This window comes from Pteronotus mesoamericanus, unplaced genomic scaffold (genome assembly GCF_021234165.1).
Source record: "Pteronotus mesoamericanus isolate MK-2021 breed Mesoamerican mustached bat unplaced genomic scaffold, CSHL_Meso_final contig_65, whole genome shotgun sequence".
NCBI classification, from domain to species: Eukaryota; Metazoa; Chordata; class Mammalia; order Chiroptera; family Mormoopidae; genus Pteronotus; species Pteronotus mesoamericanus.
Window position 1 is genome coordinate 12951506 of NW_026555228.1, and position 12295 is coordinate 12963800.

The following is a 12295-nucleotide window of genomic DNA, read 5'->3' on the forward strand; positions in this document are numbered from 1 at the left end:
AAAACCCCCCAAAATTGGTATTAAATCTGTTTAATATCTTTAATAATTCTATTTCTAAATCCTCCCATAAAAGTTCTTCAGTTTATTGCAAACATATCTTTAGGAAAAAAGTCAGCCCTAATGTTGAAGCTATAATACAAATGTTTAATTATTGGCACTATACTATAGAGCGCAGTGCAGAACATCTGCTTTAAATAAATGAAAGCCATGTTTTGCTCAGGAATACTATTGTACACATACCACGTAGGTTGTTTTACAGAGGATACTAGTTTGCCAAACCTCAGATGGAAAAATGCTAAATTGTGAGTTTGATATCAGCCAGCTCTGTTTCTCATCGCCCTGGAGAGTCTGGTGGCATGTAATGTTGAGAGGTCCCCTTGTCACCACCACTTCTTTTCTCACAGGTGACTCCACTACGGTAGGACATTCATATCCTCAAGTTGCAAGGTTTACAGAAAGCTTCCCCCAAATCCACTGGGTACCGCAATGTTCTGTTCAGCAGATTCTGCAGCCTCTTCAATTATGTTGTTGATTTCAGGGGCTGCCTTATTTGCTCATTTCTTCAGCTGCCTTTTTGCTCTGTTTACACCTTTCTCAACTTTCTTCCAGCCAACCTGTACCTAGCCACTGTGACTAGCAACCTGAAGGAGAAGAAAGCTCCTACCTATTGCAGTTGCTGCAAGTTTTCCAACTTTCTGGAATAAAAATCCTGCACACCAGCCAGTCACTGCACCCATTCCAATCCGGGCAGCTACTGAGTATTTTTGGACCATATGTCCAGAACTGTGGCCCAAAGCATGATTCCACCAGTTGGTGCCTTCTTGCGTAGTCAGTTAAATCCAACTCTTCGTAAGAGTCGTTATGACTTTCACATTCTTGGGGAGGAGGGTTCTGAGTCGCCATGACACCGCCAGCCTGTATTGAAGGTTCGTGCTCCATTGTTAGTTTCCACTCTTGTCCCATTTCATTGGCATCTTTCACCACAGATTAGACTCTTTGCAGTCTAATCACAGATTAGATTCTTTAAGAGGTTCTTCTTGCCACTTGATCAAGTTTCTGGCAGCAAGTGTTCCACGTCGGGGATTTCCAAGCCAAGCACCAGGGAGCTGGTGCCTTTGTGGGGGCCTAGGGTCTTGAGTGAATGCAGGCATGTCGGTCACCAGACCTCTGTCCTCATTCAGGAACAACTTTAATATCTTAAGTAACTGGACATCTGTGGAGGTTATGTTTTAAATGACATCTGATTTACAACTCCAGACTTTCTCAATTTGGTAGACTTACATAATGCCACATGTATTTGGTTTTCTCTCCAATATACACAGTTCTAACAGCATATTCTCCCCCAAATTTGCCACCCTGACTTCAGACCTCCCAAGGTCCCTCTTTTGGGCTCTCTGGGTGAATGGCAGATCTATTACAGTTTGGATCTGGGCAACTCCTGTTCTTTAACATCATTGTTCCAATAGTCTGACACTTGTGGTGAAAACGTTTTCTTGTTCAAGTTTAACACCGAAGTTTTACTCTAGAGTCCAGCCGAATATCATACTTTAAATCCCAAAGGTGGCTTACAGCGCCCAAAAATGTTGGCCAGGCCCTATGCCCTCTGCTCTCCTGCAGAAGGGATAGGACAGTCAAAAACCACTCCATGCGTGACCTTTCCCTCTCTGTCTTCTAATGAGGAGAAAGCAAAGATTTGTGTGATTGGAGAGGTAAAAGATGTAGCATACCCGAATCTTCAGCCAAGCAATCACACAACATTGGCTCCTTACTTCATAATCTAAGCCACATGTAGTCTAGAGAACAACTTGGCAGGTTGTCCTCATCTATTCAACTCATCTCGTGCTCCTGTGTCCAGTCCTTCTGCTAATGGAGAGTAACCTCCTTGAACCATTTCCAGCGTCATTGCCCCTTCCCCATATTCCTTGGTCTTTTTTATTACATCTGTCATGAGTTGTCAGTTTCATTGCACTCCGTCCAGTCCCCATCTTGTATGGGGGAGGAGAAGCTTCAGGACCCGAAGGTGGGAGTGGGCAGCGGGACAGTTCATCGTGGCTTTGTGACCCGTGGGAGAAATAGTTACAAAGCAATCAGGCGTTTCTGCGGAGGACAACTTCATGTTGGTGTACATTTTGAACTTAATTATGTTGAAAGAATTTACGTCTCCTCAGTTTTTAAGTACATGTTTTAAAAGGTTTAATTTATTTATTTTTAGAGAGAGGGGAAGGGAAGGAGGAAGAGAGGAAGAGAAACAACGATGTGAGAGGGAAACATTGAACGGCTGCCTCTCATACGTGCCCCATCCGGGGACCGAACCCTCAACCTAAGCATGTATTCTGACTGGAATTGAACCCGTGACCTTTGGCTTTGCAGGATGACACCCAACCAATTGAGCCATAACCAGTCAGGGCTTAAGTACTTTTTTTTTTTTTTTTAAAGCCTCCTCCAGTTACCTCAGCCTTGTGATGTTTCAAATTCCTCAAGGTGGGGTGGAAAGGAAACACACACACACACACACACACACACACACACACACACAACTATTTGTTCATAAATACCAGAGGCAACTCGGGTATTTTTTTGTGTCTGTTGAGCTTGGAGCCTGTCTTTCATGGCAGTGAATTTCCTCAGATATTCTGTGAGTTTTGCATGCTCGTGTTTGTGTGTGAAACTTCCTGCTTATATGGCTGGGCTGCTGGCTGATTTTGGAGCTTGTTCGGAGGATTACGGGGCTGGAGTGGAGTGGGGAATGTTTGGCCGTCTCTCCCTCTGTTGGGGATTTCTAGCTTCCTGGGTCAGTTTTAGGCAGAGAGCACATGTTGCTGCTGTCCATTCCTCAGCACGAGCCCCTGGAGAACAAGGGATGAAGGGGAGTGTGGAGGGAGAGAGAGGGAAAGAAAGAGAGAACACTCCACATGTAGCCTTCAAATTAATCACCCAGAACATTGCGCAGCCCCACGGGAACGTCTCTTCCGATACAGTAATAAGTCACATACCATAAGCTGAAAAACACTGCTGGATGACCAATCATATTTATAGCAACCCAGAGATTTTAACCGTATGAAGAAAAGTTTAAAAGCTAATTGATGGCATGACCATTTTTGTTAGGCACAAATGGCCACATGTTGAATTTGTCAGTTGTGATGCTGACTTTAGGTGCTCTTAGTTTAACACGACTGCTCTCTTGCCCTGGCCAAGTAGCTCAGTTGGTTAGGGTGTTGTCCCCATATGCCAAGGTTGTGGGTTCGATCCCCATTCGGGGCACATACAGGACTCAACCAATGAATGCATCAATAAGTGGAACAACAAATGGATGTCTCTCTCTCTCAAACTCAACCAATACATAAAAAACAAAAATAAAACGACTGCTCTCAACAACGCCCAGATCCTGGTTTACATGCCAAAACTTTACACATTCCTATGATATAATTTGCCACTATACATGTCAAAATCTGCAACAAAATTTTAAAAAGGAAATCACAGAAATCACTTAGAATTGTTACTTTTCTTTGAAAATTAACCATTAATATGGCATATGTGAGAATTCCCTGTTAAGAAGAATGTTGCTTCTTATTAGCTGCTTAAGTCTCTATTCCCACTGTTGGCTGTGTCAGAAGGTGTTGTTCTCAAGGGAATGGGCACCAGTTCACAGTGAAGGGTGCCACCTACTGGACTTACTAATACTCACTCTCACGCCACCAGGAATTCTCTCAGCAGCCTTTTGGGAACCATTTCCTCCGTTCCTGGAGCACTCCCTCCCCCGCTCCCACGGGCCCCATTTGAACAGAACATGAACGGAGCCCAGAATCCCCAAAGGGCCGTGGCAGCAGCTTCTGAACTGGACCCCAACGATGCTCTCCTTGATTGCATGTGGCGTTTAGTCACTTGCTTCTAGTAAAGTGACTATAACAAAAGAGACAGGAAGTCTCTTTCGAGATTGGGTTACAAAAGACTGTGACCTTTGTCTTGGTCACAGACGGTCTCTCTCTGGTGCCTCTTGCTTGCTGGTTGTGACAAGCCAGCTGCCGTGCTGTGAGTTAGAGCACGGAGGGGCCCACAGGGCAAGGAACTGAGGGCAGCCCCTTGCTAACCACCAGTGACAAACCGAGGCCCTCGCTGGGGTTGAGATCGTCAGTGAGAGACAGGGCAGGCCAGCAACCCCACAGCGAGCTTGAAAGCAGGTCCTTCCGCGGAGCCCTCAGCTGAAACTGCAGCCCTGGTCGGCACCTTGATTAGGCACCGTGAGAGTTCCTGACCCACAGAAACCGGGAGGGACTAAGTGTTGTTGTTTTGAGCCATTAAGTCCTGGGATAATTTGGTAGGCAGCCGTAGGTAACTAATTCAAGGGCCCAAGCTGGCTCACTATTTTGATGACTATCAAAAGCTTCCGAAGTTTGCTGTTTGAATTTGGCTTAATAAACCTCATCAAGACTTTCTACTGTGCCTGCCTGGTTAGCCTAGTTAGAACTTGCATCACCAGAGGTGTACTTTTGGAAGCTTCTGAGACTGCTTGGACCATAGTCTTGCAAAGAAGATGTCAAAAAAAGGCAGGCCTTTACTACACAGCAGGCCGGGTGAGCACTTTAAGGTGTATCTACTTTCCAATGTAACATACATTATTTTTACTATTAATTTTCAACTGTGAGAGTAAAACATGAACACATTCCCCTGGTGAAAATAAGGACACTAGAGGTAAAGCTAAAGTCCTCTGCAACAGGAACTTGATCTAGGCGTCCCCCGCCCTCCCTACTCTTTATTGTGAGTTTGGAGTAAGTCTTTCCAGAACTTAAGAAAATTACACAAACATGCATGTGCTTGTTTTTACAAGAATAATACACTCTTGCAATATCATTCACTTTTTTCACTTCTCCTTGCTTTCCTTTTTGTTTTCATTCAGCCATCTCACACAGTTTTGAAATCCATGTTGGTACATGTGGCTCTACTTCACTCTTTGGCGCTGACATGAAATCCTGCATTTTGCTTCTCTCTCTCACTTCACAACCTTTAGGCTTCCCCCAGGTTTTCAGTATTGGACGGCATGCCGCAGCTACCTGTCTACGCCGGAGTGTGTTTTCTAGGGCAGATGCCTAAGAGGCGAGATGCTGGGTCATAGAATATGTGCGTTTTTAGTCTTAGTGCCATGACCCTGCCAAATGGCTTGACAAAATGTCTGTGCCACGTGAAGTACACAAAGTGCCTGTTTGCCCTAAGTCTTGCCAAAATGTCATACGTTCCAGTCTGATGGGTGAAAGATGATTTCTCGTTGTCGAAGTTTATATTGGCCAGGTTATTAGTGAGGCTGAAAATCTTTTCATGGTTTTAGTGGCGGGTTTTGTCCCTTTACATGGGGCTCCTGCGTATGCGTGTGTGTGTAGTGGGGGAGGGTGCGGATCCAAGCCCGGATGCCAGCTCCCTGGAGGAGCTGCACAGCAGTTCTGAGAAAGTCAGCTGCCCTTGCTGCAGGCGCTGGGACAGCCTGTGAGGAACTGAGGTCACGTGTGGCCTCTGTCTTCAGGATGAGGAAGAGCCACTGGTTTCAACAAGGACAGTAATTTAGAGAGCCACTGGGGTTATCCAGTACACAGACTGCTGGCCTCTCCCCGACACTACTGTGTTGAAGTAAAAAACCAGGGGGTTATGGTATTGACTCAGATCAATGCAAACTGAGCTGCGCCACCCGCAAGGGCTGGACAGAGGGTGGACGAAGGCAGGGGGCTCCCCTGAGTAAAGTTCATGGGAGACTACGGGGCACTTAAGCTGCAAGACTGACAAAGGGCACAGACACTCAGGGATTAAAGTTTGGGACCCCTCCCCCATCAAGGCGAGAGGCATGAGGATTGTAGGCTGGAGCAGGCAAACCTCTCCGCTCGTTGCGAAAACAAAGATTAAAAAAGATTATAGATGATCCTTAAATTCCCTTCCCTGTTAAATATGCTTATTTATATATTTTAAAGAATTTCTCATACTTTTGACCGACTCCTTTCTCAGTATAGATGAAGATACAGAAACTTGTTATTTAGACTGTAGGTTACAGAATTGTGATGGAATTTGAAGAGAAACAGATCTGATCCAAAGATCTCTATCTCGCAGCTGCACACAGAAACTTAGGAGACTTTGGTGTGTCTCTCTTTTTGGGAAGGGTTTTTAGTCTTACATTTTATGTTGTAAGGCGGAAAAAATCACATTATTTTAGATAGCAGAATTTTGGAAAGTGTATGCATGGGAAGACGGGTTATGTGAATAATGAGTGACCAAAGGGATGGACTGACTGTTTTGTGAGGCAAGGGGGTACCACCCAACAGTCATTTGGCCTTCCTAACAGCAAGCACGATTACTTCTGGGCAATTCCCTAGGTGCGTACAATCTTGGTGGAGTGATAAATTGACGATCTGGCAGAACTCCTGCCAGAGAAACTAAAGAGGCCCCTGAAGGCTCCATCTGCCAGATTCTTCCTCTAATCTTTGCAGTAGAGCCAAAGTATCAGCATGTTGCCTAAAGTATGTGAGGGTGACTCAGTCTTCTGGAACTTTTAATCTTTTAATCCTAAACGGACTGAAACAAATTAATCCATTCGTTCCAGTGGCTGTGCTGGGAAAGATGGTCAAGCTACTCCTGGTTAGAGTCCCTGCAACAACTTGGTTCTGTTTTGTTCCATTGGATGAATATACTTCAATTTATTTCTCCGTTCTCTGTTCACATCTGGGGCTATCTCAAATTCTGCTGCTGGGAACATTTTTGCACTTCCCTTTTGGTGCACATGTTCAGTGCTCGCATTTCTCTTGGGCAGATACCCAGGAGTAAAATTGTTGGGTCGTCACCGTAACAGAGATTAAACATGCATCTCTGACTTATTAAATAAGGTCTGATGTTAACTGGTATTTTTGTCTGCCTCCAGGACCATGCAGGGACCTTAGCAGATTCCACTTATACCTCCCTCCTGACTGCATGCCCTTGTCGTTGTGTATATGAAGCCTCTCAAAACACTATTATCATATTGTGCAGTCGATATTAATTGAGAACTGCCCACATGTTTATTTTCCTTGCTCTTCATTCCTTCCTGCAACTCCAAACTTCCATCTGGGATCACATCCCTACTGCCTGAAGGACACCCATTAGTAGTATTTCCTTTAAGGAAATTCTGCTGGTGACGAATTCCATCAGTCTGGGGTCTGAAAATATTCTTCTTTCACCTTCATGTTGAAGGATATTTTCATTAAATATATAACTTGGGATAGGCAGTTATTTACTCTCAACATTTTGAAAGTATTTCTTTCTCTTCTGAGTGCTTCTGTTGAGAAATTATGATTTTTTTTCAATTTTTATATCAGTATGGAGCCACGGATATTTATTTTATAAATGAATATTGGCTATTTTCTACTTGGAGATCGGTATGGACTCATCAATATTTATTTTCTAAATATAACTTTAGGTTATAGGTCAACACTGCATTCTTTAATTTGTTTTTCTTGCCCAAACTGTTCCAGCTTTGGCCACGGGTAGCTCCTTTGGGTGGTCGCTTATGTTCCTTTGTAGTACTCCCATGGTTTTGCTCTTTTGAGCATTTTCGTACTTCCCAGAGCTACAAGATGCTCCAGGGTCACATTGTATGTTTCCTGTCCCAGTCCTAGAAGCGACCTTTTCTCCAAGGAACCCTGATTCCTTTTATTAGAGAATGGTATTGGAAACCAAGAAGAGTCCCTTAAAAAAGTTTTTTTTTTATCCTTACCCAAGGACATTTTTTTTCATTGCTTTTAGAGAGAGAGGAAGGGAGAGAGAGAGAAACATCAATGTGAAAGAGAAGCAAAAGTTGGTTGCCTCCTTCACGTGCCTGGACCAGGGATTGAATCTGCAACCTAGGTACGTGCTCTGACCTGGAATCAAAGCCCCAACCTTTTGGTGCATGGGACGACACTACAACCAACTGAACCACACCGGCCAGGGCCAGAAGGGTCACTTTTTATATTTTTCCCTCCTTGTGGATGTTTAAGTTCTTTAAATAAAGTCAGCATTAATCTCTATCTGCAGTTTTGGTAAGTCTGTGCAGTCTGTTATTTCAGCTGGTTCAACTCATGGTGACTTATTCTCCTATATGCTTGGTTATTTTGTACTTTATACTCATGACTGTACTTGAAAAATTATTTTGCAGATTCACTGAAGCCTAGGATGAAGCTGCTTTTCTCCAAAGAAGTTTTGCCTTTGCTTTTTCTTGGGGTAGTCCCAATCTGGAACCACTTTAAAGCAGGTACACAGCTCTCATTTCCCAGAACTGCTCCGGCAGTGTGAACCTGAGCTGCGAGTTCATGGTCACGACTTCACAGGGCAGGATTTCTCCTTCCCCCTTTCTTCCCCGGCTCTAAATATCGCCAGGCCAGTGAGGTCCCAGTTTACCATGGGAAAGCACTCCGGTTACAGGCATCCCTTATTTAACTGCGTTTTGCTTTATTGCGCTTCACAGATGTTGTGTATTTTTACAAGTCAAAGGCAAGACGCTCCTCCGGCAGAAAGCTGACGGCCCATTTTATTGCGATGATTTATTGAGGGGGTCTGGCACATAACCCGCAATATCTCCGGGGTCTGCCTGTGCTTTCTTTACCTCGGGCAGGCCCTGGCATTGTTCTAGGTTCAAAATTTCCCATTAAGCCACTAAAATCGAAGCACAAGTGTTCCTTATTAACAAATCCCTTGGGATAAAAGTGATTCTGGGCTCTGAAAGCGTTTTGTTCTGTAGGCTCCTGCTTTCTCTGGTTTTAGTATATGTGCTGCAGAAGAGAACATGGCTCCTGCTTTCTCTTGGCCTGGTATTCCCTTACTCTCTCATTAACGTTTTAATTCTCTTAGGATTAAGAAAAAAACATATCCATATTTTTAAGTTGTTTTCAGTGGGATGTTCTGTACAAAGAATACAGCTATTTCTTGGAAATAGCTTTTTCATTCTAGGGACTATCATTCTGCAGTTCTGGAGAATTCTTAGGCATTATCTCCTTAAATATTGCTACATCCGGATTCTTTCCAGTTTCACTCTCTGGAACCTTTATTAAATATGTTTTGGTGCCTCTCCATCTATCCCCCTAGCCCTTAATTACTTTCTCATATTTTCAATCCTTTTATGACTGTGCTGCCTCTGAGTGATTTCAGAAGCTCTGTGTTCTAAATCACTAATTCACATTTTTTGCGCCCATTCTCTTGTTTAGCTCCCAGGTCAGTGCGTTCTCAGATTCATTCCCTACCCCACCCTCTTCCATATCGCAAGGAAATATGTATCCCATAATCCCTAGTGGGTAGTTTGGCCAAAGGGAGGTATTAGCAGATGACCTGAAGGAGAGGGAGGGGAGAAACTAGGGTATTTGTCTCCCTGTGTCTTGGCTTCGCACAATGTTTCTGGAAATGACTGTCTCCTCTGTGCCTCCATCTAGTTCCTATCAGATGGCTCTAAATGCTGGGGCCTGATAACAACCTCGCCTGTACTCCCTTCATCCATGGGGACGGCGGCAGCTTCCTGCTGTTTTTAATCTCTGGGACGCCTTACCGTCCCCTCTTGTCCTCTCAGTTCCTCAATCACCTGTGGAATAAATTCCTTGTACTACGTTCCTTTTGTTGAAAATATCTAGAGAGATTTTTCTTTTCCTGACTGGCCCTTGACCAATACACCATCTAAAAATTGTTTCAGTGTTTTTAAAAAAAGATTCCAAGATTTTCATCTGTTCTTGATTCATAGCCACCTGCTTTTGTTTGTTATTTTCAATACATTTATTTAAAAATCCTTTCCAGATTGTGCTATTCGTTCTACTTTATCCTATGTGACTCCTCTCCTATGTTGGCTTCCTTTTGCGCTGCCAGGGTTCACCGTGGCCTTTGTAATTGTTTTTTTTTGAATGCTTATCTTCATGGAGGCTTCCCCCCACCCCTCTCCTACTCACTGTGTCTGGAAACTGGTTTTATGAGTGTTTGTTGAGGACAAAATGGCTCATGGCTTTCCCCTGCGGGCATGTTACCGTGCCAAACCAGGAGCTCACGTAGGCATGGTGGCTGGCGTGCAGATCTCTGCTTTCTTGCTCTATAGCACGCAAGCCCTTTGTGTCTAGCTCCACTAGCAAGCAGATAGGACTTGTTCAGCCTTTTGAGACAGCTGGGGGAGCATGAGCTCAGTGCGTTAGTGTCCCCACTGGGAACGGGGGTAGGGTGGGGTGGGGTTCGGAGGTTCCTTATTCCTTGGTTGGAATGGAAACCCCAGACTTGTGGTCAAAAGGTACAAACTTCCAGTTATAAGATAAGTAAGGACTGGGGATGGAATGTACAACATGGTGACTGTAGTTACCCTGCTGTGTGGTATCTTTCAAAGTTGTTTAGAAAATTTTCATTACAAGGGAAAAAACATTGTTTTATTTTTCTGTACCCCTATGAGATGATGGATGGTAAGTAAACTTACTGTGGTAATCACTTCACTGTGTATGGAGGGCAAGCCATTATGCCAGACCCCTTCAACACATACAATGCTGTTTCTCAGTTATACCTTGCTAAAACGGAAAAGAAAGAAAGTTAATATCAAAGCGAAAAGAAAACAAAAAGGAAACTTGAGACTTTGCTGTCTGGGTTCCGTCCTTCCTGGTCTCTGTGGGCCCACGTGTTAAGCTTATGCTTACTGCTATGGGTTTCCAGTCCTTTTCTGGTCCCTGACTTAAAAAAAAATCATGTCCCTGAGTATTGTCTGAGTCTCTGTCTCTATCATTTTTACATTTTGGAAACAGTGGGGGAAATTTAGCATATATTCCCTCTTGAGTCAACACAGTTCTTAAACACGACATAGTCGAAAGCCTTGCTGCTCCAAGTGCCTTCTGTGGAATGTGTTTTAAATGCAGAATCTCAGGCTGAATCTGAAACATCTCTTTAACAAAATCCCCAGGTAATATGTTTACAGGGTACAAGGCTGAGGAGCACTCCTTTAAAGGTCAGTGACTTTCCGTATCACCAACCTGGGCCACATCAAACCCTTAGAAGCTTTTGTGTCCCCAAACTCCACCCCTCCTTGGTCCCTCTTCTACAACTTCCATGTTGATAGCGCTTGAATTTTAGTCACAGTTTGGTCTTAAAGATCATAATCCTTAAAGCAACAATAATTCAGATTTATCACATGCTTTGCTTGATTTCTTTGCTCTCCATTGCTTCTTGTATCCAATTATTCCTTTTAGTTTCATTTTTCCCTTGTTGAAGTTCGTTTGGAGCATCCCTTATGTTAAGATTTTTGAGTCCTTGAAATTGGAAAGTGCCTTTATTTTGCCCTCGCTCTTTGCCAATATGAATGGCTATTGAATTCAAAGTTCAAAGATATTTTCCCTCGGCACTTTGTAGATGTTACTCGATTATCTTCTTGCATCCAGAAAAAAAAAGAGAAACAGAAAACTATTATGAAAAAATTTCATCTTACAGAAACGTATAGGGAATAATATAATGAATGCCTGTGTACTTCTCACTTCATTTCAGCAATTATCAGTATTTTTGCAACTATTTTCCTGACAAGAACTCTTACGTCAATCTCCTTCTCATTTTTTTTCAGATGTTTTTGTCCTGGTAGCTTTCAGGTAGTTCTTTATCTTTCTTGTTATGAAAACAGTGTTTCAAGGTGTGTTGTGTTTTGTTTTTTTTTAAAGTACAGATTAGTACCCAGAGGTCCCTACCTAAGACTTGTCTTTGCGTACAATTCTGGGAATTTCTTAAATGTCACTCTTTTTTTTTTCTTTTCTTTGAGCATTGCTTTATCTCCCTTTGAAAATTACTTTTAGAGAAATCTTGTAACTACTGAATCTGTCCTCAGTGTGTCTTTACAATTCTCTTCATTCTTTTCATCCCTTTATCTCTTTGTGCTGTGTTCTTGGAAAGTTTCTCAATGTAACCTTTTAGGTTCTTGATTCATCCTTCAGTTGCGTACCGCCTGCATTCGCCCACATCTTCAAAAGCTGTGCTGTTTTTTTTCCCTTGGCTTTTAACATTTTAGTGTTACAACGCTCAATTGTTGACGTCTGTCCTGTCAGAAAGTTCTCCTGGGTGCATCCTGACGGAGATGGGATTCCAGTGGGCTTAATTTCCGGGGGGGGAGGGGCCCAGCTACCATCTTCCTCAGGTGAAGGTGTTAGTTGTACTGACAAAACTAACTCTAAACAGCTATTCTAAATAGCTACTCTAAACAGACAAGGGATTATATTTCTACTTTTTACTGAGGAGTGAAATAAAGTACTTAAAGGGCATTAATATACTATATCCCTCGATTAACTTTTACATATGTATACGGTCATGCAGTCACTAC

General features: G+C 43.2%; 1 pseudogene; it reads right to left on the minus strand.

Moving 5' to 3' along the window:
• Window positions 1–449: 449 nt before the first annotated feature.
• Window positions 450–903, minus strand: LOC129076992 (FUN14 domain-containing protein 1-like; annotated as a pseudogene).
• Window positions 904–12295: the final 11392 nt, after the last annotated feature.